This window comes from Monodelphis domestica, chromosome 3 (assembly GCF_027887165.1).
Source record: "Monodelphis domestica isolate mMonDom1 chromosome 3, mMonDom1.pri, whole genome shotgun sequence".
Lineage (NCBI taxonomy): Eukaryota > Metazoa > Chordata > Mammalia > Didelphimorphia > Didelphidae > Monodelphis > Monodelphis domestica.
In genome coordinates this window covers 219,192,936-219,219,965 of record NC_077229.1, presented here as the reverse complement: position 1 = coordinate 219,219,965, position 27,030 = coordinate 219,192,936, and positions in this window count along the sequence as shown.

The following is a 27,030-nucleotide window of genomic DNA, read 5'->3' as shown; positions in this document are numbered from 1 at the left end:
CTAACCTCTTTAGCCCTCAGTTATCTCAGGTTAAAGTAAATGAACTTTAGATCCAATCCAACTTTAAATCTAAAATTTTGTGATCCTATATTTATTTTGTTGCATAATTAATTCCAAATGAATTGTGTGGACAATCAATAAGGGTAATGAGATTTCTCTGGAGGAATAACTTACCATGGGAGGAGTGACCGGAAAAGTGAGAAGGATGTGAGGCAGCCATTGAAGGTACAAGCAAGATTTGAATAAGGCACATTCAAGGGGACCATGGCGATGAGCCTTAACTCTCTCTTTCTAAAATTGATAAGATTAAATGCTGGCTACCCCTAGCATCAACAGCTCCCAGAAATTGTGCCCACTACATTCTCCTGCAGAGAAAAAGGTCACTAATACCACCTGCCTTTATTTAGTAGCAGGAGAGCATCCCATAACAATAAAGTTCCAGGCATGAACATGAAAATCCCTTGGCACTGCCAGAACCAGCCACTTGCCAAGTGCAAGGGAAACAGCTCTCTCCACCTCTGAATTAAAATGGCTTGATTCCAATCACTGTCCCTGTAGTTTTCTCACCTAAAACAACCTTCTTTGAATCTTCTCTCCCTCTCTAAGAACAGAGGTGCCCGGGGTTACTGACTAGGTCAATACTAGGAGTACCCACTAAAAGTATCCTCAAGATACTTAGCAACCACTAAGAGTGCCAGGAAAATACACATCATATAAAGCTGCTATTTTTTTGGAGGAGGTTTGGTTAAAGATATGGAAAGAGAGAAGGGGTTAGAGAAAAACAAAAGCATAGGCAGAGAAATAGAATGACACTGAAGGAAACAAAAAAAAAGAGAGAGAGAGAGAGAAATGTAGGCAGGCAGGAGGTATAAAAATGACCTGACATTCACTCCATTTGCTATGTCCTCAGGGGTTCACATTAGCTTTTAATGAGGAGAAATGTAAAAACAAAAACAGCCTAATAAGAAGAAATGCAACTGAATCCCCTATTTTTTTTTTTAGCTTCCAAAATTAAAGCCAGGTGGAGAAAGTGACTCTTGGTTGGCTTTTACATTCCAGCTTATATTTGTGTTTTTTTACACTTTGTGGATTGTCTGAGCCATAGCCTAATAAAAACAACTCCACCAGCGTGACACAGGGGAGGGTATTTCTGAGGTAATAGATTTGCCTATTTGCAAATACCTCTTTCTTTGGCAGGGGCCACAAGGCTATGCCTCCTATCCCCTCCCAGCCTCCTTCATTGTGTTAATGTAGCTGAAGGGCTGCCATAGTTCAGAACCTTTACAAAAATATAAACTGCATAACAATACACTGAAATAAAAACAGTGATAATAATGTAGACTGCCCAGGGCACATATTCAAATGCTACAATAATCTAGGCCTACAGGAAGCCAAAGGGTGAGGGGTTTGAGGTTTGAGTTTGGGTTTGTTATTTGTTTTTTGGCATCCAACTGCAATTTGCCTGTTGGTCTCCAAAATTTCTGTAAGCTGAGAGAGGTTATTAGAACTGATATGTATTGATCAGGAATTGTGACCACAGAAAGGGGCTCTGAAGAAGTGGATGCTACTTGTTTCCTAATAGAATCCGAAAATGTGTCCAAGTCCTGCTGGTGATAATGGGAAAATCTCCATTCCAGAGAAGCTGACTCTTTCTAAACTTAGAAAGGGTGGAAAGAAGTGGCATTTGCTCCCAAATGTTTGTCCTTTGTAGACAGATTGATTACCCACTGAAAACACTGTCAAGATTTTCTGCCCCAGAATCAACTTACTTCATGTGGTCCTCACTCCCCTTTTCCCATCTTCCTATTCTTGCTCTTTCTATTCATTCTCTCCTCTTGACCTTAGGCCACCTTGAGTAATGTCATCTCTGTCCTCCTTTTCCTATTTCTTTAATTATCAACAGTTTTCCAATTAGTTTTGGGCCAGATGTGTGGTTAGACACACATGAAAACTGTCACACCTTTTACCTTCTCCTGATGATGGAGAGAACAAATTGCTGTCACTCTTTCCTCAGTGTGTGTGAAATTGTTAACAGGACATTCCAGTCACTGAACCAGTCTTCATTAGCCCAGAATTAGCTAGAACAAGCAGAACCATCTCAGAGGACCATAGAATTTCCAGCTGGAAAGGAACCAAAGGAGTAGAGTTGCAAAGTCAATAGAGGGCTAGTCCTAGAGACAGGAAGACTTGGGTTCAACCACCCTGGGCATTTACTATCTGAGTGAAAGATAAATCCCTTCATCATTCTGAGCCCTAGTTTACTTATCTATAAAATGGGGATACTATTTGGCGAAAGGGATGAAAAACTGAGACTTAGAGATATAAAGGAATTTGTCCAAAGTCACCTGGATAGGAAATTAAAGAATAAGGAGATAGTTCATCATGTTGTTGTTTAGTCATTTTGGTCATGTCCAATTCTTTGTGACTCCATTTTGAATTTTCTTGGCAAAGATACTGGGGTGGTTTTACCATTTACTTCTCCAGACCATTTTTCAGATGAGGAAATTGAGGCAGAGTGGAGTTAATTGCCCAAGATCACAAAGCTAGTAAGTATCTGAGCTCAGATTTGAACTCTAGACCTAGCATTCTATCTACTACTGTACCATCAGCTGCCCAGTATGTCATGTATGAGTTTGCAAAGAGGCAGAATGTGTATAACAAGGCCAGAAGAGTAAAATAAGGGACAGATTGTGAAGAACAAAAAGAATCAACCCAGCCATCTGGACCAGGAACCATATAGTATAATTTAAGGGACACTAGAAGGTCACTAATCCTAGAAATACCTCTGGCACCCAGATCAATAATGTCTGAATTCATAATAACTCACTTTTCCTTATCACTTTAAGTTTCAGAAATTGCTTTCCTCACAACAACCATGTAAGATATGTAGTACAAGTATTATTATCCCTCTTTTACTGATAAGAAAACAGAGCTTTAGAGATAACAGATTACTTGCCCATAGTCACAGGGCTAGGAAGGTTGAAGACAGGTTTCCTAAATCCAGTCCTAGTGTTCTTTCTAATAGCCCTTGTTTTATACCAGTGACATCAAATTCAAATAGAAAATGAATCTACTAAATATACCTAGGAATCCCTGTAAACCACTGTTGATTCAGAAAGGAACAGTTAACATTCTTAATTATTACTTTTTTTTTTACTTATTTTTACTTATTTTGTTAAATTTTCCCAATTAAATTTTAATCTAGTTAGAAGTTCTTTGGAGGGTCATGGGTAACATGTGCCTACACAGTGTTTGAAACCACAGCTTTAGATCATCCCCAGTGTCATTCCTTTGACTTAAGGGCATATTGTTCTTCAGTCTTCTTTCAGTTGTTTTTGACTCTTTTTAACCCTATTAGGAATTTTCTTTTTTTTTTTAAACCCTTACCTTCAGTATTGGAATCAATACTGTGTATTGGCTCCAAAGCAGAAGAGTGGTAAGGGCTAGGCAATGGGGATTAAGTGACTTTCCCAGGGTCACACAGCTAGGGAGAGGTCAAATTTGAACCTAAGACCTCCAGTCTCTAGGCCTGGCTTTCAATCCACTGAGCTACCCAGCTACCCCCTAGGGATTTTCTTGACAAAGACACTGATGTGATTTGCCATTTCCTTCTCCATCTCATTTTACAGATGAGGAAATTGAGGTAAAAAGTCCTAAGTTGCTTGCCACTTTGTCTGAGGACAAATTTGAATTCAGGAAGATGATGCCCAGCAATCTATCCATTATACCACCTAGCTGCCAGGGCTTAACCCCTATTAAAGAGAAAAAAAGGCAATACTTGGATCTCTTTCCAAAAATGGATGATTTTAAGAAAGGCAGAGTGTGATAATGGGACAGAGAGCTTGTCTCAGAGTGTGGAAGTCATAGGTTCATGGCTAGCTTCTGATACATAAAAGTTACACCATCCTGTACAAGTTACAATAGCCCAGTGTCCCAGGCAACGTTCTAAGGCTCTAAGTCACAGAGATGTTGCCAATAAGTTTGAGGAAATTTTGTCACCAAGAGCATCCTTCATTGATTTAATTACAGGTCTAGATTCCCCATCCCCTCCCCAGAATGAGCTTATTAAGTCTTTTAATAAAAGAAAACATTTATGGGAATAGATGGATGGAAGAGAGCCTGAGCACACTGGATAGGATGGAACACCACCACCTAGGAAGAAGGAAACACTGTTGGAAAGCTGGGGTTAATGAATACTAATACTGTATAGTTCCTAGCTTTTCAAGCACATGCATACATGATAAGCTCCTAAATTACATTAATCAGCCATCTAACAGACTTCTTTTATGTATGAAAAATACTATCAAGTTTCCAGCAAATATTTTTTCCAGTAAAGTTACTACTTTCTAAAGAAGATTGCCATCAAGGCAGACATTCCTCTATTTCTCTATCAAGGGTAATGATCTTCAGAGCAAAAAGGAACATGCAGAAATAACTGAGAAGGAATAAAAAATTCAATAGAAAAAGAAAAGCTTAATACGGCACTCTTTCCTCCACTCCTCCATCCTGTCTGGGATCAGTGCTCATTGAGAACTATGAATAAATGGAAATCGCCACTTTGGCAAACTGAAACAGAGAGGGATAAAGCTAAGACATTTCTGTTCAGGGTAAGAGAGGTTCTTAGTGCAAGCAAGTCAAGACAAAGAACAAGGCAGATAGGTTAAAGAGATGAGAGCCAGAGGAGGAAATAGGGTTGGGATTATTGTTTACCTTCAACCTAGTTTAACCCACCTACCAAGATGGCTTAACTAGGCTATGACTACTATGTATCCTGTGGTGTAAAAATGAAAAATAAGTACTGGGAAGAAATTATCTGAGTCATACTGACATTTATTGTAGGAAGTTGTAAATGACAAAATGTCAGGATCATTCCAGATCTGCCAAAGACCCAGAGCTTCTGAGACACCAGTAATATAGTCAAATCACACAGGTTCCAACCATTTCCCCCTCAAAAGGGGAGTAGTCTTCTGAGCACCTCTTCTGAGAGGAGGTAATCAGAGAAAGTGTCTTTGTTTAAGAAGCTATATTCTTTAAAGTAATGACTAATTCTATATATGATAAAGGTCAAGGTCACTTCTGGTAGCTTCAAAGCCAACTGAGATATTGTACTATCTGAATACATTCCAGGATGCTGGACACATGCACAGAGCTCCCCTTGGCAAGGATAACTTGCCTAGGCATCTCAGAGGATTTTCTTTGAATTTTACACTAAAAATGATTATTGATTACTGATCCTCATATACAAATATTCAATTAATTAATAATTGGGATTATTCCTTATCATTCTATTATGATTAAAAAGTATTATATAATATTGGCCATCTAAGAGGATTACATGCAGAAGTTATATAAGCAAAAATATTAATAAAATTGTCACTATATTCTATTAAAACAGCATAACTAAGTTTCCTTTTGCAATGGGGACACCAGAGGGAGTTAAGCAGCATTGGAAAAGGCTCCATGAGCCCTTGCACAAAGTAAAAAATAGGGAATGACAAAGTCTAGGAACTCAAGCTTTAAGTATTTTCTAGTGGAGTAATAGGCTTTTGAGCTAGATGAAACTCTTTTCAAATTGTCATCCTCTGGTTGCCCATATAGTTGACCATGCCCTTGTGTTTCCTTATGATGAAGGGAAACTCTTTACCATTTTTATTTTTACAGATAGTCATGCTCACTTAGCTTCATCCAGCTGACCTTGTGGAAAGAAAACTAGAACAAATTCTGGACTTTCTGCCACTGTTGGAACAAGCAACAGTGGGATTTTAGAGAGTGTAGAAATTGACAAGACTGACAGTTGGTGGGGGAAGGGGCAACTAGGAATAGCAGTTGGTCTCGTGACTAGCACTTCATTACTGGTGTGGGAAGTGGGAGGAGCTTTGCTTCCCAGTCTCTGGATTAAGGTGTCTCTATTTTCTTCACCCTGAAAAGACTGGCCCAACCAACTCTGAAAGTCAGAACTTTTCTTGTTGCTTGCTGTCTACTGCTAAGATTTTGAAATTAAGAAAACTAGCACAGATATAGTGTAGACAGGAATAAGAGAAACCTTCCACCAGCCTGTGAGGCCTGGCCTCAGCTCCAAAGCTGAGAAAGACTCCAACCTTATTTAGGGACATACCTCTTCCCTTTTCCCTGATACCTCTCCAATCTGAACTGATTATTTAAATTTATTTTATTTGAATATTGCAGTCAGATAAGTGGACTATCTCTTCTGGGGCATAGAGGGAACTGAACCTCAGTTCAGTCATCCAACTACAAATGGTCCTCATTGGACCCCTGCTGGGTGACCAAAGTCTGGGGAAAGGCTTGTCCCTCAGGAGGGTTCGTGTTTACATGCTCTGGGGCATTTTTGGCATCAATCCATAGAGAAGACATCCTCACAGCCTATCATAAGTGGCTCATTTCTTGGACACCCCATTTTGTTCAAAAATAGTCTCTCAGCAGGGGGCATCTCTCTCCTTTGCTTCCCTGGCAACCATATTCCCTCTCTCCCTTCAACTCCTCCATTCCCTGCTACAAACGTTCCATATCCCCTGTTCTTCCTATTCACACATCTTTCCCTATAAGTATTACAACCTTAATGAGCTCAAATTAGCTGATTTAGATGAATTAAAATTTAGAGCACCTGAAAGGTGTGATTGTTCATGATCATGTAGGGAATTTAGCAAATAAGAGAGGTGATATGAAACTACAGACCAACTAATTATTCAATTTTCAAAAAGGAAAAGGTAGATTCTATTGATCATGGTCTTTCTTTGCTCAGCAAAGTTCTAGAATAGATTAATAAAAGAATGCTTAGAATGAATGAATAAGAATCTTTTATTGTGTCACACTGTGCTAAATAGTGGGAGAAAAAGTAAGCAAAATATTCTCTTTCCTTAATGAGTTTACTTTCCACTAAGAGAAGACCCACACATAGGGGAGTGGTAACCAGAGAGGAAGTGCTTCAGACCAGCAAGTCAGATATCCTAGTAAATGAGGTAATAAGGCAATTTGTTGAAGTGTCCTTAAGAAGAATAGTGATCTTAATTTGATTATTGTACTAAGAGCTAGAGTTGGAAAAGATGACAAGAAATAGAGAGGTGACAAGGTCAGGGCTATTGCTGGTAGATAACTAAGAAAATGTATGACAGGTCTGAGGCCAGGATAGAATAAAATAAAATAATTACCAGCAGAAGTCCAGAGGTGGGACTTTCAGTTCTGGATTGAAGTGAAAGCTAGAGAGCAGATGACATGGCATGATGATGGCCCAGAAATAAAAATTTAGGAAAGATATGATCACTAATATTTACTTATCTGTGTAAACATCATATGCTCTTAACCTTTTCCCCTCTCAATGCCCACTTTATATAACATAAGTTCCTTGAAGGACATGATTGTTCTGTTTTTATTTTTCTGTATCCAGCCCCTAGCACAATTTCTTTTACCTGGTAAATGTTTAATAGGATGTTTGTTGAATTGACTTAAAAGTCATGCTAGATTAATTGAATTTTCATTTCTAACAGGATTACAAGCCTAGTAGAGCAGGGAAGCTATAGAAATAATATTCTTGTATTTTACAAAGATATTTGACAATGTCTACAAGAGAGTGACCAGAATGGTGAAGGACCTAAAAGTTGTTTCATATAAACTGTGTAAAATAAATGAATATATTTAGCTTTTAGATGAGATGGGAAAATTGATATCATATCATATCACATCATATAATTTATAATATAATATAATATGATGTGATATGATATGATATGATATGACATAATATGACATAATGTGATATAATGTGATATTATATAATATGATAATAATACAATACAATTTAATATATAAAATAGCTTTCTACAAATATCTTTAGCACAGTTGTGTCAAAGGTGAAATAAACATCCTGAATAGGGAAAGAAGGGGGATAATCTATGGAGCATGATGTAAGAGAGGGTAAGATTGATTAAGACCACAACATGAAGGTGGATACTCTTTCTGAGTTAAGAGGAATGGAAAAGGTGGCAGAAAAGGTGGTAGAATGGATTGAGTATTGGACCTGGCCTCAGGAAGATTTGAGTTCAAATGACACTCTAGAAATTACTCGCTCTGTGGTCATAGGCAAGTCACTATTTACCTAACTTTTCTTAACTGTAAGATTAGGATAATAATAGCACCTTTCTCCTCTGATTGTTGTGAGAAGGTGATGAGATGATGATATTTTTAAAGCACTTAACACCATGCCTGGTATATAGTGTTTTTGATAGTTTGTTGTCCATCCTTCATTTTTTAAGAGAACCAATGATATCATGGGGTAATGTATTGACTTGCCCTTGAATTGGATTTAAGTGACACAGAGTTGCAGAGAGTCATCAGCCTCACTCTCTTCCAGATTCATCAGAGTCCAGTAGCAAAACAAAAGTCAAGATAACTGGCGGTAACTTAGGATGCAGTGGATGGCCTTGGTATCTTCGGTATTTGTCCAAGTACAAAGTGTTTCATAATGGCTGTTTCAGCCATCTTCGTAGCCTTGGGAACAAATTATCCTCAATCACCCATTCCTCCAGAAAAAAAAATCTTCTCATCCTTAGGGTATATATCCCCCTAATTTATTGATGGGTTGAGGCCTATTGGTTACCTTCAACCTGGTTTAGGCCTCCTGCCAATATGGTTTTACTGGTAAATTGTGCATGCGATAGCTTCTTGGAGCCACAGGAGAGAGCTGGGTGGATGTGAACATCATAGGTAGATGAGCAACTCTGAAAAGGGCTCAGGAAGCCTTCCCACCAGAGGTTCATGTCTTCCCTGAACACCTCATGGACCCTCTAGTACATAGTAGATTCTCCAAGAAGGTTAGCTATTATTTATTGTTGTTGTTATTTGCTGTATAAAAATAAAATTTTAAGTAAAGGAAAAGAAATTGACATAACAATATAATAATAGTCATAATGCTTTAAGGTTTGCAAAGCTTTATACAAATAATATCTCATTTTGTCCTCAGAGCAACCCTGAAAGGCTAGTGCTGTTATTATCCTCATTTCACAGATAAGGAAACAAAGACAGATAGATGTTAGTGTCTTGTCAGAGGCTGGTAAGTGTCTGATGTTGGATTTGAACTTAGTTTTTCTGACTCTAGTTTAGAACAATGGTTCCAATTGCAGTAAAGAAATAAATGCTGGGATCACCTACAGAGAAAAAGGCAGAATCCAAGTTTGGCCAGGCTAGGATCAAAATACTTATCTAAGCATAGAGTCATAATAGGATATGAGAGCAGGTCAGGGTCAAGTATGAATCAGGAAGGATAAGCCATCCATTTCCCTATTGGTAGCAGAAATTAAATAAATGTACGAATCCTGTAAACCAGAATAAACAAGTTTTCAGGAAGATATGAAAGTTCAAACACCTTAGTCATATTTTGAAATATAGTTCAGTGAGAATTATTGCTTCAGGTTCTTATTCTTGAACTATGTTGACCTTTTATCATAGACAACTCAGAGCTAGCCGGTCAGTCTCAACCCCATTGGCTCTTATAAAAGGAAAGCAGAGTCAATTTCTGGGAAGCATGAATCTGTCCTTTGAACCAGTTAAACATTCAGCAAGGAGATGTCTGCCCAATAATGGCTATGTAAGGTCAGACCTGGTTGGATCTGCATGCAGTCTTGATCTATAGAGGACCAGAGATCTGCTTCATTGGGCTTCAATGTTTTCATAATTAACAACCCAATAATTCTCTGGGACTAGAGCAAGGACCCTGGTAACAAGAATTCTGGCATATTTCCTCAGTGTACTATGTATCACCCAGACGACGAGCCAAAGGAAGTTTGTGGGAAATGGCAATTTGTGGGAAATGAAAGCCAAGTTAGTTCCATTCCTGAGGGATGGAGTAACATATTATTTTGTAATATCAAGGGTCAGTAGGTGAAGTTATCTGTATACGGTGGGAAATAAGTGTAAGCACTTAGCCACATGCACATTTCTGGCACCTAATAATGACAAGAAAATTGGAATCCAAAAGGCTCAATTAAATTGGTTCTAAAAGACATAACTTACAATGCCTCTTTAGGTTTAAATAAATTTTAGAATGAAACTAAGCCATTATGGTCAGATATGAAGAAAACTGATTCAAACTTCCCTTCCAGAGTTAAAGACAGGATTATTTACCTGATGGAAAAGTAAGTTATCTTTAGTAATTAATTGATAGTGATGATGATGATAAAAATACAAGAGTAGGATGTTTCATAAGACACTTTATTAATATTATCTATTTATTTCCATTTATTTGCATCATTCAGTTTTAGGTGAATACTCTTCTCATTGTGATATATTAATTATTCTAAACCTTCACATTACAGATGAGGATGCAGAGAGGTTGAGGCATTTACCTGAAATCTCACTGGTAATAGTAAAGCCAGAATTGCTCCTTGGTCCTATGCTTCTAAATGCTAACATTCTTGTCATTACATTGCTACTTTGTACTGATGCTTAATAGACATAGGCTTGAGTTTGACCATGTTGTTAAGCCTATTTGAGAAGATTCCGTAACTCTCCACTACCTCCAGGTCTAGATCAAGTTCAAATCCCTCTTTTTTGTTTGTTTGCTTGAATTTTATTTAAAATCCCTCTTTTTTTCTTTTAAATTTATTCACAAACTGGCTACAACTAACCATTCCAGACTTCTTTCATGTTATTCACTCTCTCACACATATTGCAGCCCTGTTGACCTATTTATTTTTCCCCTTACACAACATTCAGTCTCCAGCCAACACGCCTCCCTATCTTTATAGAAGAAAGCAGAAAACCTCAAAAGGTTTTATTTAATAGTTGCTAACCACATAAAGGAAGGAACATGCTTAGGCACAAAGAAGAGTCCCTTGTATGGTTTTTTCTTGGTGTCCTCACCTATTAATCTGCATGAGACACTGGAAGAAGTTCTTTAACTGAAGAGAGAGAGAGAGACAGAGAGAGAGAGAGAGAGAGAGAGAGAGAGAGAGAGAGAGAGAGAGAGAGAGAGAGAGAGAGAGAGAGAGAGAGAGAGAGAGAGAGACCTAGAGCAGGAGAATTCTGGCAGCCTCTAGAGTAAAGATTGAGCCCAATTAAAAAAGTTTGGGAAATGCTGGGTTTTACTTAAGAATGAGGTCCCCAATAGAGACATCCAAGCCCATATGAAGAGGAAATTGAATTTTTAAGAGTATACTTAAATCTAAGGCCACAAATCAGCTTTGTAATGCTTCCTCCTCACCTCCTTCTCTTGGAATATTTAGTATCCTCTGAGGATCAGTTCCAGTCTCTTCCAATAATATAACATATCCTTCCTTATACCTCCAATGACTAGTGCCTTCCCTTTCAAGGTTGCTTTGTACCTGCTTTATATGTGAGCTACAAAAACCTATATGAAAAGAGTTATCAAAATTTTAAAATCACAACCCCATGTTAGAAACCCCTGATAAAGATAAAGTTTTCATTTCTGTCCATCCTTACTTCCCCACCATGTTCTATCCCTACCAATAACACAATGGTACTGTCATGTTATCTCAATTACACCTTTAAGTCAAAACACTGAAAATGATTCCTCCAGAGGGTAGCTATCATGGAGATAGTTTATGTATTTGACAGGAATCCCAAGAATACAAAGGAAAAACTTGAAAACATGTCCATTGAACCACAGAACACAGTGTCAATTTTTATTTTGCCAGATTTTCATTGTTTTTCAAATACAGAAAAGTCAAGAAGAATATTTTATTTCTCAGAAAAACAATACTAACAGTTGAAATCTTAAATTTCTGTGGAGATAACATAAAATAGAATAAAGTTATTGTTCATTGACAACTTTTGTTATATCAGGTTATTTTATGTGATAAAACACACTGTTGTAGTATATAAAGCTAAATATATAAATTCATATATATATTTAAACCCTTACCTTCTCTCTTAGAATCAATATTGTATATTGGTTCCAAGGCAGAGAGTGGTAAGGGCTAGGCAATGGGGGTTAAGTGACTTGCCCAGGGTCACACAGCTGGGAAGTGTCTGAGGCCAAATTTGAACCCAGGCCCTCCCACCTCTGGGCCTGGCTCTCATCCACTGAGCCACCCAGCTGCCCCCATAAATCAATAAATTATTGGAAGGAGTATTTTTTTTTTCGTTTTATAAATCACAAACTCTACTTGTCTGGAGGCTTTCTGGGAGTTTCCAAAGATTTTTTATAGATTTTGAAGATTGAAATGAAGATGTATCTACCAACTTCAAAGAATCACAGATTTCACAGTTGGAAAAGACCTTACTCTGTGGCTATAGATTTAACTAATAATTTAGCCATAATCCCCCTTATACCTTTCTTAACAAGGAATTACACATTTGTAATTAGAATTTGCTCCCCAGGGCTCTCTTTACCATCATTTTATTTGCAGACTTATTCTAAAGTACTAACTTAGGGAAAATATAAGTTTTGTGTAGCTCCTCCCTCTCTCTCTGCTCCCAGGAAGGCAGTTGTGGAAGTTGGGGTGAAAAATCAGGCAGGAGAATTTTACCCACATGTTTTTTATTCAAGCTTTCTAATTTTGTTCTTTTATTTCTTGTACTTCAGATGATTATTAATAAAGTTTATAAAATATAATACTTGGAATAATTGAACATTAATTTAAATCTTACACACAGACTCTAGTTTTTGGGAATCCACTGGGAATAGAATCCATTTTGGACAGCTCTAATTATTAGGAAGTCTTAGCTATTTCTCCCCATTATTCATAATTTTGGCTTTAAAGGTCAAGCAGAGTCCCAAATGATAGTGCTTCTGATACTTGAAGGCTGTTATCAAATCCAACTTGCCATCTCAACTCCAGGCTTTGAGTTCCTGAAATTGTTTAGTTCCTAGAATCAATTCTTCACACTCAAATTGATCCTTCTTCTATTCACCCTTATTTCTGTCACCCTCTTTCTAGTAACCTAGATTCATAGGCTTCTGTGGCTCATCAATCTTATCCCTCCTATCAAATCAGTTTATAAATCTCTTTTCTACCTCTTCAATATCTCTTCATTCTATTCCTTTTCCTTCATTGATCCACTCACAACTCTAGTTCAGGTCCTCTTCATTTTCCCTCCTGAATATCACTATAGTCTCCCTCACTTAAATCTTTCCCTACTCTAATCCATACATGTGTCAGAGTTACTTTTCTGAAGTATAAGTATGATCTTCTGATACATTTACTCAGTAAATTCCAATGGCTTGCCTATTGCGTCCAAAATAAAATATAAACTTTCTACTCTGCCTTTCAAAGCATTGTGGGGTTCAGTCAGTCTTAGAGATGACAGTTGTAATAAAAGAATAATCTTTTTACTTCTAGTTGTAATAAAAGGGGATACATGGAGATAGATAGATACTTATTGAGGGTGCCTATTGATCGAATATTAGATGGCTAATAGATCTATATTTTGCCTATGGATCAATATTTTGCCTACCCTCCTCCCTCAAATGCCACCTGTTTTTCTACCCACTCCCTCCTGCCTCCTTTCCCCTCTCTCCTTTTAGTCAGCCACCTTTCTATTTAACTCAAGGTGAACTGTGAGGTTTAGAGAAGATACTTTCTCTCTCTTTTTCAAGTAAGGAGGTTTATTGGGGAAGATAGGACAGGATGGAGATGAGGTAAGAGGGTTGGGGTTTTCCCTAATCTATACAAGGAGTTAGGAGGGTATTGGGAGTATCAGCAATCAGTCACTATCAGAGACAGTGAGAGAGAGATAATAGGACAAATATTGTTTTCTTCTTTCTTCTGCTTATTTTGACAATTTATATAATATTATGATTAATTGTTCTTTAAGTGTTTTGTAGAATTCACTTGTGAATCCATCTGGTCCAGGGGATATTTTCTTCAGGATTTTGATTGGCTTATTCAATTGCTTTTTCCTGAGATGAGTTTAATTTAGTATTTTCCTTCCTCTTTTGTTAAGCTAGGCAATCAATAGTTTTGTAGATATTCACTTATTTAATCTATATTGGCAATTTATTGTCATATAATTAAGCAAAATAACTCCTAATGGTTGCTTCAATTTCCCCTTCATTGAAGTTAAATTCGCCATTTTTATTTTGATACTGGTAGTTTGATTCTCTTCTTTCCTTTGTTTAATAAAAATAACCAATGCTCTATCTATTTTATTTGTTTTTTTCATAGAACCAACTCCTAGTCTCATTTATTAGTGCAATAGTTCTTTTATTTTCAATTTCATTAATTTCTACTTTGATTTTTAGGATTTCCAATTCAAACTTTAATTGGGGATTTTTAATTTGTTCTTTATCTGGTTTCTTTAGTTGTCTGCTCAATTCATTGTACTTCTATTTCTCTATTTTTTTTTTTGCTTTTTCTCTGTTTTATTGATATAAGCATTTAGGAATATAAATTTTCTTCAAGTAGTGCTTTGGCTGTATCCCATAAATTTTGATATATTGTCTCCTCATTGTCATTCTCTTTGATGAAAACAGTGATTCTTTCTATGATTTGTTATTTGACCCACCCATTTTGAATGATTACATTGTTTAGTTTCCAATTAATGTTTTAATTTTCTTTTCCATGAACCCTTATTGATTATAATTTTATTGCATTGTGACCTGAAAAAGTTGCATTTATTATTTCTGCTTTTCTGCATTTGATTTTCATGTTTTTATACCCAGTAGATGGTCAGTTCTGGAGTATGTACCATATGCTGCTGTATATTCCTTTTTATCCCTTTTCAATTTTCTCCAGATATCTATTAAAACTTATTTTCCTAAAATGTCATTCCCTTCCTTTACTGCTTTCTTGTTTACTTTTTATTAGACATTTTTTGATAGAGTAAGGTTGAGGCCCCCCACTAGTATAGTTTTACTGGATATTTCATCCTTAAACTCCTTTACTTTCTTTTTCTTAAAATCTGGAAAATATATCATCTGATGCACATATGTTAACTACTGATATTACCTCATTGACTAGACTATCTTTTATCAAGATGTAATTATGTTCCATATCTCTTTTAATTAGATCTAGTTTTGCTTTAGGTTTGTCTGAGATCATAATTGCTAATCCTTTTTTATCTCTATTGAAGCCTATCTCTTTACCTTTATTCTGTGTGTATCTGCTTGACTCAAATATGTTTCTTATAAACAATGTATCATAGGATTCTGATGTTTAATCCTCTCCACGCTACTATCTTCTTCCATTTTATGGGTGAGTTTATCTCATTTACATTCAAAACTATGATTACTATCTGAATATTTGCCTCCATCTTGTTTTCTCCTTTTATTTTTTTTTCCATTTTAGACACTATTTTATTTGGTCAATTTCAAACATTATTCATTGAATACACAGATCATTTTCTTTTCCTCCCTCCCCTCCCATTCCCCCTCCCATAGCCAACACATGATTCCATTGGGTATCACATGTGTCCTTGATCTGAACCCATTTCCATGTTGTTGGAATTTGCGCTAGGATGTTCATTTAGAGTCTATATCCCCAATCATATCCCCTTGGCCCCTGTAGTCAAGCAGTTGCCTTTCTTCAGTGTTATTGTTCCCACTGTTTGTCCTCTGCTTGTTGATAGTGTTTTTTTCTCATAGATCCCTGCAGGTTGTTCATGGACATTGCATTGACCCTAATGGGGAAATCTATTACGTTCAATTGTACTACAGTGTATCAGTGTCTGTGTACAATGTTTTCCTGGTTCTGCTCCTGTTACTCTGCATCACTTCCTGAAGGTTGTTCCAGTCCCCATGGAATTCCTCCACTTTATTATTACTTTGAGCACAATAGTATTCCATCACCAATTATATAGACCACCACTTGTTCAGCCATTCCCCAATTGAAGGGCATCCCCTCATTTTCCAGTTTTTTTGCCACCACAAAGAGCGCTGCTATGAATACTCTTGTACAAGTCTTTTTCCTTATTACCTCTTTGAGGTATAAACCAAGAAGTGCCATGGCTGGGTCAAAAGATAGGCAGTCTTTTATAGCCCTTTGGGCATAGTTCCAAACTGCCCTCCAGAATGGTTGGATAAATTAAAAAACCCACTAGCAGTGCATTAATGTCCCAACTTTGCCACAACGCCTCCAGCATTCATTACTTTCCATAGCTGTCATGTTTGCCAATCTGCTAGGTGTGAGGTGATACATCAGACTTGTTTTGATTTGCATCTTTCTGATTATCAGAGATTTAGAACACTTTTTTCATGTCCTTATTAATAGTTTTGATTTCTTTAACTGAAAACTGCCTATTCATGTCACTAGCCCACTTATCAATTGGAGAATGGCTTGATTTTTTATACAATTGATTTAGCTCTTTGTAAACTTGAGTAATTAAACCTTTGTCAGAGGTTTTTGTTATGAAGATTGTTTCCCAATCTGTTTCTTCCCTTCTGATTTTAATTACATTGGTTTTGTTTGTACAGAAACATTTTAATTTGATGCAATCAAAATTATTTATTTTACATTTTGTGGCTCTTTCTAAGTTATGCTTGGTTTTGAAATCTTTCCCTTCCCAAAGATCTAACATGTATACTATGCTGTGTTCACATAATTTAGTTATTGTTTCCTTCTGTACATTCAAGTTGTTCACCCATTCTGAGTTGATCTTGGTGTAGGGTATGAGGTGTTGATCCAAACCTAATCTCTCCCACACTGTCTTCCAATTTTCCCAGCAGTTTTTACCAAATAGTGGATTTTTGTCCCAAAATCTGTGGTCTTTTGGTTTGTCATAGACTGTCTTGCTGAGGTCACTTACCCAAAGTTTATTCCACTGATCCTCCTTTCTGACTCTTAGCCAGTACCAAATTGTTTTGATGACCACTGCTTTATAATATAATTTGAGATCTGGGACTTCAAGTCCACCTCCCTTTGTATTTTTTTTTTTATTATTTCCCTGGATATCCTTGATCTTTTGTTCTTCTAAATGAACTTTGTTATGGTTTTTTCTAGTTCAGTAAAAAAGGTTTTTGGAAGTTCGATTTGTATGGCGCTAAAGAGATAGATAAGTTTGGGTAGGATGGTCATTTTTATTATATTAGCTCATCTTACCCATGAGCAGTTGCTATTTTTCCAATTGTTCAATCTAGTTTTAGTTGTGTGGAAAGTGTTTTGTAGTTGTGTTCATATAGTTCCTGTGTTTGTCTCGGCAGATAGATTCCTAAGTATTTTATATTGTTTAAGGTGTTTTTAAATGGAATTTCTCTTTCAAATTCCTGCTGCTGAGATGTATTGGAGATACATAGAAATGCTGATGACTTATGTCAGTTTATTTTGTATCCTGCTACTTTGCTAAAGTTGTTGATTATTTCCACTAGCTTTTTAGTTGATTCTCTAGGATTCATTAAATAGACCATCATGTCATCCACAAAGAGTGATAGCTTGGTCTCCTCATTGCCAATTTTAATACCCTCAATTTCTTTTTCTTCTCTAATTGCTACTCCTAGTGTTTCTAGTACAATATTGAATAATAAAGGTGATAAGGGGCATCCTTGTTTCACTCCTGATCTTATTGGGACTACATCTAGTTTATCCCTATTGTAGATGATGTTGGCTGACGGTTTTAGATAGATACTGTTTATTATTTTTAGGAACGACCCTTCTATCCCTATACTTTCTAGTGTTTTCAATAGAAATGGGTGTTGTATTTTGTCAAAGGCTTTTTCTGCATCTATTCAGATAATCATGTGATTTTTGTTGGTTTGCTTGTTGATATGGTCAATTATGTGGATGATTTTCCTGATATTGAACCATCCTTGCATTCCTGGTATAAATTCTACCTGATCAAAGTGAATAACCCTCCTGATCACTTGCTGGAGTCTTTTTGCTAGTATCCTGTTTAAGATTATTGCATCTATGTTCACTAAGGATATTGGTATGTAGTTTTCTTTCTCTGTTTTTGACCTGACTGGCTTTGGGATCAGTACTATGTTTGTGTCATAAAATGAATTTGGTATAATTCCCTCTTTGCTTATTATGTCAAATAGTTTGTATACTATTGGGATTAGCTGTTCTTTGAATGTTTGATAGAATTCACTTGTGAATCCATCAGGTCCTGGGGATTTTTTCTTTGAGAATTCTTTGATAGCCTGTTCAATTTCTTTTTCTGATATGGGATTATTTAAGAATTCTATTTCTTCTTCTCTTAATCTAGACAATTATATATTTTTGTAAATATTCATCCATATCACCTAGATTAGCATATTTATTGCCATGTAATTGGGCAAAATGGTTCTTAATGCTTGCCTTAATTTCCTCTTCATTGGAGGTGAATTCTCCCTTTTCATCCTTAATACTGTTAATTTGATTTTCTTCTTTCCTCTTTTCTATTAGATTGACCAATATTTTTTTTATTTTGTTTGTTTTTCAAAGTACCAGTTTCTAGTCGTATTTATTAGTTCAATAGTTCTATCACTTTCAGTTTTATTAATTTCTTCATTAATTTTTAGGATCTCTAATTTTGTTTTCTTCTGGGGGGTTTTAATTTGTTTTCTCTTTCAAGTTTTTTGATTTGCATGTCCAATTCATTGATCTCTGACCTTCCTAATTTGTTAATATATGAACTCAAGAATATGAATTTTCTCCTGAGTACTTCTTTGGTTGCATCCCATAGAGTTTGAAAGGATGTCTCATCATTGTCATTTTCTTCAATGAAGTTATTGTTTCTATGATTTGTTCTCTGACTAGTCGATTTTGGAGAATCATATTATTTAATTTCCAATTAATTTTTTATTTACCTCCCATGTACCCTTACTGATCATTATTTTTATTTCATTATGATCTGAAAAGGTTGCATTTATTATTTCTGCTTTTCTGAAGTTGTATGCCATGTTTTAATGACCTAGTATATGGTCAATCTTTGTGAATGTGCCATGTGCTACTGTAAAGAAGGTATACAACTTTTTGTCCCTATTTATTTTTCTCCATATATCTACTAACTTTAATTTTTCTAAGATTTCATTGACCTCTTTTACCTCTTTCTTTTTTTTTAAACCCTTACCTTCCATCTTGGAATCAATACTATGTATTGGCTCCAAGGCAGAAGAATGGTAAGGACTAGGCAATGGGGATCAAGTAACTTGCCCAGGGTCACACAACTGGGAAATGTCTGAGGCCAGATTTGAACCTAGGACCTCTCGTCTCTAGGCCTGAGCTACCCAGCTGCCCCCTTTTACCTCTTTCTTATTTATTTTTTTATTTGATTTATCTAAATTCAATAGTGCTAGTTCAGGTCTCCCACTAGTATAGTTTTACTGTATATTTCCTCCTTCAATTCTACTAGTTTCTCCTTTATAAATTTGGATGCTATACCATTTGGTGCAGATATATTGATTAGTGACATTTCCTCATTATATACACTCCCTTTTATCAGGATGTATTTACCTTCCCTATCCCTTTTAATCAGGTCTATTTTTACTTTGGCTTTGTCAGATATCATCATTGCAACTCCTGCCTTCTTTCTATCAGTTGAGGCCCATGAGGTCTTTCTCTGCCTTTCAGTTCTGACCTTGTGAGTATCTACTCGCCTCATGTGTTTCTTGTAAACAACATATGGTAGGATTCTGGGTTCTAATCCACTCTCCTATTTGTCCAGGTTTTAAGGGTGAATTCATCCCATTCAAGTTCAAAGTTATGATTGTCACTTTTGAATTTCCTACCATTTTGATATCCTCTCCTAATTTTGACCTTCCTTCTTTTGCTATATCCTTTCGAACCAGTGGTTTGCTTTTAGTCAATACCCGTATTCCCCTGCCTTGATTTCTTTCCTTTTATGGTCCCTCCCTTTTTGTTCCCTTCTTGTTTTTTTTTAGTGTCTTTTAAATTCCCTCCTCCCTCCCCATCCCTCCCTTTTCTTTTTTTTTGAGCTAACCCCAACCTCCTTAGTTTTCCCTTCTTCATTACCCTGTAGGATGAGCTAGACTTTAAGATCCCAATGGATCTAGAAGCTCTTCCCTCTCAGAGTTGATTTCACTGAAAGTAATATTCGAGTATTACCTATTAGCACTCTCTTCCTCTCCCTCTTATAAGAGTATTCTTCCCCTCCCCTTTCCATTTGTATCTTTTTGTGACAAAGATTATTCTACTTATTTTATTTCTTCAGGTATCTCTTAGTACCATCATTGATTCCCCCTCACCTCTTTTTCATATCATTTTTTTTAATTTTATAGTATTTTATTTGATCATTTCCATGCATTATTCATTAAAGACAAAGATCAGTTTCTTTTCCTCCTCCCCACTCCCCATAGCTGATGCATGATTCCACTGGGTATCACATGTGTTCTTGCTTCGAACCCATTGCCATGTTGTTAATATTTGCATTAGAGTGTTCATTTAGAGTCTCTCCTCTGTCATGTCCCCTCAACTGCTGTAGTCAGGCAGTTGCTTTTCCTCGGTGTTTCTACTCCCACAGTTTGTCCTTTGCTTATGGATAGTGTTTTTTCTCCTAGATCCCTGCAGATTGTTCAGGGACATTACACCACCACTAATGGAGAAGTCCATTACGTTCAATTATACCACAGTGTGTTTGTCTCAGTGTACAATGTTCTCCTGGTTCTGCTCCTCTCACTCTGCATCACTTCCTGGATGTCATTCCAGTCTCCATGGAATTCCTCCACTTTATTATTCCTTTTTGCACAATAATATTCCATCACCAAAATATACCACAATTTGTTCAGCCATTCCCCAATTGATGGGCATCCCCTCGTTTTCCAATTTTTGGCCACCACAAAGAGTGCAACTATAAATATTCTTGTAAAAGTCTTTTTCCTTATTATCTCTTTGAGGTACAAACCCAGCAGTGCTATAGCTGGATCAAAGGGCAGACAGTCTTTTATCACCCTTTGGGCATAGTTCCAAATTGCCCTCCAGAATGGTTGGATCAGTTCACAACTCCACCAGCAATGAATTAATGTCCCTACTTTGCCACATCCCCTCTAGCATGCATTACTTTCCATAGCTGTCATGTTAGCCAATCTGCTTGGTGTGAGGTGATACCTCAGAGTTGTTTTGATTTACATCTCTCTGATTATAAGAGATCTAGAACACTTCTTCATGTGCTTATTAATAGTTTTGATTTCTTTATCTGAAAACTGCCTATCCCTGTCCCTTGCCCATTTATCAATTGGGGAATGGCTTGATTTTTTTGTACAATTGATTTAGCTCTTTATAAATTTGAGTAATTAAACCTTTGTCAGAGGTTTTTATGAAGATTTTTTCCCAATTTGTTGTTTTCCTTCTGATTTTAGTTAAATTGGCTTTGTTTGTACAAAAGCTTTTTAATTTGATATAGTCAAAATTATTTATATTACATTTTGTGATTCTTTCTAGGTCTTGCTTGGTTTTAAAGTCTTTCCCCTCCCAAAGGTCTGACATGTATACTATTCTGTGTTTACCCAATTTACTTATGGTTTCCTTCTTTATGTTTAATTCATTCACCCATTTTGAATTTATCTTGGTGTAGGGTGTGAGGTGTTGCTCAATTCCTAATCTCTCCCACACTGTCTTCCACTTTTCCCAGCAGTTTTTATCGAATAGTGGATTTTTATCCCAGAATCTGGGATCGTTGGGTTTATCGTATACTGTCTTGCTGAGGTCACTTGCTTCCAATCTATTCCACTGATCCTCCTTTCTGTCTCTTAGCCAGTATCAAATTGTTTTGATGACTGCTGCTTTGTAATATAGTTTGAGGTCTGGGACTTCAAGGCCCCCCTCATTTGTGTTTTTTTTCATTATTTCCCTGGATATCCTTGATCTTTTTTTCTTCCAAATTAACTTCGTTATGTTTTTTTTTTCTAATTCAGTAAAAAAAAAGGTTTTTGGTAGTTCAATGGATATGGCACTAAATAATTAAATTAATTTGGATAAGATTGTCATTTTTATTATGTTAGCTCCTCCCACCCATGAGCAATCAATGTTTTTCCAATTGTTTAGATCTAGTTTTAATTGTGTGCTGAGTGTTTTGTAGTTGTGTTCATATAGTTCCTGTGTTTGTCTCGGGAGATAGATTCCTAGGTATTTTATTTTGTCTAAGGTGATTTTGAATGGGACTTCTCTTTCTAGTTTTTGCTGCTGAGCTGTGTTGGAGATATATAGAAAAGCTGATGATTTATGTGAGTTTATTTTGTATCCTGCAACTTTGCTAAATCTGTTGATTATTTCAATTAGCTTTTTGGTTGAATCTCTAGGATTCTTTAAGTAGACCATCATGTCATCCGCAAAGAGTGATAACTTGGTCTCCTCCTTGCCTATTTTGATGCCTTCAATTTCTTTTTCTTCTCTAATTGCTACTGCTAGTGTTTCTAGTACAATGTCAAATAATAGAGGTGATAATGGGCATCCTTGTTTCACTCCTGATCTTATTGGGAATGCATCTAGTTTATCTCCATTGCAGATGATATTAGCTGTTGGTTTTAGATATATACTGTTTATTATTTTTAGGAACGACCCTTCTATTCCTATGCTTTCTAGTGTTTTTAATAGGAATGGGTGTTGTATTTTATCAAAGGTTTTTTCTGCGTCTATTGAGATAATCGTGTGGTTCATGTTGGTTTGCTTGTTGATGTGGTCAATTATGTGGATGGTTTTCCTAATATTGAACCAGCCCTGTATCCATGGTATAAATCATACTTGATCATGGTGGATGACCCTTCTGATCACTTGCTGGAGTCTTTTTGCTAGTATCCTATTTAAGATTTTTGCATCTATATTCATTACGGAGATTGGTCTATAGTTTTCTTTCTCTGTTTTTGATCTGCCTCATTTTGGAATCAGTACCATGTTTGTGTCCTAAAAGGGGTAGAACTCCCTCTTTGCTTATTATGTCAAATAGTTTGTATAGTATTGGGATTAACTGTTCTCTGAATGTTTGCTAGAATTCACTGGTGAATCCATCAGGCCCTGGGGATTTTTTCTTAGGAAGTTCTTTGATGGCCTGTTGGATTTCATTTTCTGGTATGGGATTATTTAAGAATTCTATTTCTTCTTCTGTTAGTCTAGGCAGTTTGTATTTTTGTATATATTCATCCATATAACTTAAATTGGTGTATTTATTGCCATATAATTGGGTAAAGTAATTTTTAATGACTGCCTTAATTTCCTCTTCATCAGAGATGATGTCCCTCTTTTCATCTTTGATGCTGTTAATTTGCTTTTCTTACTTTCTTTTTTAAATTAGATTGACCAGTACTTTGTCTATTTTGTTTGTTTTTTCAAAGTACCAGCTTCTTGTCTTATTTATTAAATCAATAGTTCTCTCACTTTCAATTTTATTAATTTCTCCCTTAATTTTTAGGATTTCTAGTTTGGTTTTCTGCTGGGGGGGGTTTAATTTGGTTGCTTTTGAGTTTTTTTTATTTGCATTTCCAATTGATTGATCTCTGCTCTCCCTAGTTTGTTAATATATGCACTCAGGGATATGAATTTACCTCTGATTACCTCTTTGGCTGCATCTCAAAAGGTTTGAAAGGATATCTCACCATTGTCATTTTCCTCGATGAAATTATTAATTGTTTCTATGATTTCTTCTCTAACTAAATGATTTTGGAGTATCATATTGTTTAGTTTCCAATTAGTTTTTGATTTAGTTTTCCATGTACCATTACTGATCATTATTTTTATTGCCTTGTGGTCTGAAATGGCTGCATTTATTATTTCTGCTTTTCTGCATTTGTGTGCCACGTTTCTGTGACCTAGTGTATGGTCAATCTTTGTGAATGTGCCGTGTGATGCTGAGAAGAAGGTGTATTCCTTTTTATCCCTATTTATTTTTCTCCATATGTCTATTAATTCTAATTTTTCTAAGATTTCATTCACTTCTTTTACCTCTTTCTTATTTATTTTTTGATTTGATTTATCTAAATTTGATAATGGTTGGTTCAAGTCTCCCACTAATATGGTTTTACTGTCTATTTCTTCCTTCAATTCTCCTAGTTTCTCCATTAGAAATTTGGGTGCTATATTATTTGATGCATACATGTTGTTTAGTGATATTTCCTCATTATCTAAAGTCCCTTTTAACAAAATATAATTACCTTCCCTATCCCTTTTAATCAGGTCTATTTTTGCTTTGGCTTCATCAGATATCATGATTACCACTCCTGCCTTCTTTCTATCAGTTGAAGCCCAGAAGGTCTTACTCCATCCTTTAATTCTGACCTTGTGGGTGTCTACCCACCTCTTGTGTGTTTCTTGGAGACAACATATGGTAGGGTTTTGGATACTAATCCATTCTTCTATTCATCTACGTTTTATGGGTGAGTTCATACCATTGACGTTCAACGTTATGACTGTCACTTGTGGACTCCCTGGCATTTTGATATCATTCCCTAATTCTAACCTTTTTTCTTCAGCTCTACCTTTTAGTCCAGTGATTTACTTTAAATCAGTCCCCCTTGTACTTCCCTTTCTACCCCACTCCCTTCTTATTCCCTCCCTTGTTTTCCCCTGTAGTCTTTTTAAAATTTCCCCCTCACCCTCTCCCTCCCTTGTACTGCTTCCCTCCCCACCAGTCTGTTTTTTGCCCTTCTACTCCCCTATAGGGTGCAAATCTATTCTCTTCCCCAATGGATTGGATTGTTCTTCCCTCTTTGGGTCAGTTTCTAAGTACATAAGAGTTGAGTATTTCCTATCTCCAACCTCTTTACCCTTCCAGTATATCGATGTTCTCCCCCCTCCCGCCATGAGCTTCTTTGTGACATATAAATTTACCCCCATTTGTTTCTTTTCCCATTTCTTTTAGTCATAACCTCTTTTCTTTTTTAGCTTTAGTCATGTATATATACATATATATACATACACATGTATATGTATTTATGCATTCATATATCTATATACCTATTTATGTCTTGTCCTTTCATCCTATACAGTTTGTCGCTGTTCCCTCTGAGTGTAGTTCTTCTAGCTGCTTAGGTGATAGAAACAGTTTTTAAGAGTTGCCAATGACTTCTTTTCTTATAGGGATACATATCATTTTAACTTATTGAGTCTCTTAAAAAATTTTTGTTGTTGTTGTTGTTTTTCCCCTCTTTTTTAATTGCCTTTTGATGATTCTCTTGAGTTCTGTGGTTGGACTTCAAATTTTCTGTTCAGGTCTGGTCTTTTATTTATGAATGCTTGGAACTCTTCTGTTGTGTTAAATGATGATACTTTCCCCTGTAAGAATATAGTCAGTTTTGATGGGTATTTTATTCTTGGCTGTAGGCCTAGTTCCCTTGCTTTCTGGAATATCATATTCCATGCCTTTCGGTCCTTCAGTGTGGATGCAGACAGATCCTGTGTTATCCTCACCATGTTTCCATGGTATCTGAATGGCTTCTTCTTGGCAGCTTGTCATACCTGTTCTTTCATCTGATTGTTTTTGAATTTGGCTATAACATTTCTTGGTGTTGTCAGTTGGGGATTAAACACAGGGGGTGATCTGTGGATTCTTTCAATCTCCATTTTCCCCTCTTGTTCTAGGATCTCAGGACAGTTTTCCTGGATAATTTCCTCTAGTATTATGTCCAGGATTTTTCTTTTGTCGTGGTCTTCTGGTAGTCCAATTATTCTTAAATTGTCTCTTCTTGAACAATTTTCTAAATCATCTGTTTTGTGAATGAGATGCTTCATATTTTCCTCAATTTTTTCATTCTTTTTGTTTTGTTTTATAGTGTCCTGCTGCCTTGTGAAGTCACTTGATTCTAGTCGTTTTACTCTGGTTCTTAAAGATTGGATTTCATCTCTGGCTTTTTGGTCATCTTTTTCCTTCTGGTCTGATTTTCTTTGAAGATCGTCTTTCATCCTCTTTATGTCATCTTTCATCTCCTTTGCCTCATCTTTCATCTCCTTTGCCTCATTTTCCAGCTGGATGATTTTGGCTTTCAGAACACTATTTTCTTGTTTTAGTTCAAGTGCCTCTGTTTCCAGATGACTTATCTTAATTTTTAAGTTCTTTTCCCAATTGTCTTCATCCTCTCTTAGTTGTGTTTTGAGTTCTTCCACAGCCTGTATCCAATTCGCTGGGATTTCTGGTTTATCGTTTGCTGATCTCTCCCCCTTTGTTCCATTTGGTGAGTAGTAACTGTCTATTGTAGTTTCTTTCTTCTGTTTCTGTTGTTTGTTCAAATTTCGCGCTCTTGTTCTTCTCATTTTTTTTGTTTTTTTTTGGGGGGGGGACTTCTATCAGTCTCCCCTCTTGGAGCTTTAACAGAGGATCTCTTGGTGTAATCTCTGGGAGATGGTTGTTGGGGGTTTAAGCTTTCCTGTCCTCTGGAGGCTTTTGATTGGCTTAAAGTCCAGCAGTCAATGAGGATGGATGGGGAGCCTGGGCTTCCCTGTGTTCTGGAGACTTTTGATGGGATTGAGTTCAGCTTAGTTGGGCTGGGTTTACTCTGAGTTTTAAACTTCCTGGATGGCTAGAGCAGATATGGAGGATCTCCAAAGCTCTGGCCACGCAGCCAGGTCTATGCTCCTTCTAGGCTGCCCTCTTGACTTCACCTCTTGGTTTCTGTTTTTTCAGAAGACCCTGCTTTCTAAGGGGGGTAGGGGTCGTGGCTTGCCTGGGCTCTGAGGGCTCCTGATGGGATTAGGTTCATCTGGTTTGGGCCGATTGAGCCCTGATGCAATAAGCCTCCTCCTCCACAGTCTGTGTTGAATGCCTGGAGACTGGCCCGGGTTGTTTTCAAGGTAAGTCCTTCACTAGCCCTGAGGTTTTTGTTCTTTCAGAAGCTCTGAGGGCTCCTGATGGGATTGGGTTCAGGTGGTGTGGGTCAAATGATCCCCGAGCCAAAAAAAGGAAGGAAAAAAAAGCAGCAACCTCCTCTTCCACAGTCTGTGTTGAATGCCCGGAAAGTGGCCCAGGTTACTTTCAAGGTAAGCTCTTAGGAGCAACCCTTTTGCCAGCCCTGAGTTTTCTGTCCTTTCAGTAGCTCTGAGGGCTCCTGATGGGATTGGGTTCAGTTGGTACCCTAAAGCTGGAACCTCCCTTGAGACTCAGATGGAAGGACCCAGCCAGGGGGCTACTGGCTTCCCCCTTCTCTATATGTTTCCCTGCCGTCTGTGTTGGGCACCCCTGTGACTGGCTCAGGTTGCTTTCAAG